Below are 672 nucleotides of genomic sequence, written 5' to 3' on the forward strand. Positions count from 1 at the left end.
TCTCCAGGATAACTGATTGGGCTCATCAATGGAAGATGTCTTTTAACCCTGACCCATCTAAGCAAGCTGTTGAAGTCTATTTTACCTGTAGACTCACTCCCTCCTAATACTCCAGTAATATCCTTTAATACTCTAATATCGCGACAGTGAGTACCAGAAACATCTTGGTTTAATCTTAGATTCAAAACTTTCTTTTGATCGCCATCTAGATGAGAAGATACAAAAGGCCAATAAAGGAATTGGTCTTATTAACCGACTTCGCAAGCATGTGCCTAGGAGATCTCTAACTAACCATTTATAAATCTTTATTAGGCCTCATACCGACTTCGCAAGCTGTGCCTAGGAGATCTCTACTAACCATTTATAAATCTTTCATTAGGCCTCATCTTGATTATGGTGATATCGTATATGACCGCCCAGGAAATGCTACCTTTGTGCAGAAGCTTGAATCTATTCAATATAATGCCTGTTTAGCTATAACAGGCTGTTTTCGTGGAACGTCTCAAGAAAAACTATATTCAGAACTTGGTCTTGAAAGTCTTGCTGACAGGCGCTTTGCTAGAAGAATGACATAATTTTGGTGATGACGTCATCATTTGGGCCTTTTTTGGTACCCAAATCTACACACGTTTATTTTGTTTCTTTTATTCTTTGTCAAATTCGTCTTAAATC

Source organism: Clytia hemisphaerica, unplaced genomic scaffold, assembly GCF_902728285.1.
Source record: "Clytia hemisphaerica strain Z4C2 unplaced genomic scaffold, Clytia hemisphaerica genome assembly, whole genome shotgun sequence".
NCBI lineage: Eukaryota > Metazoa > Cnidaria > Hydrozoa > Leptothecata > Clytiidae > Clytia > Clytia hemisphaerica.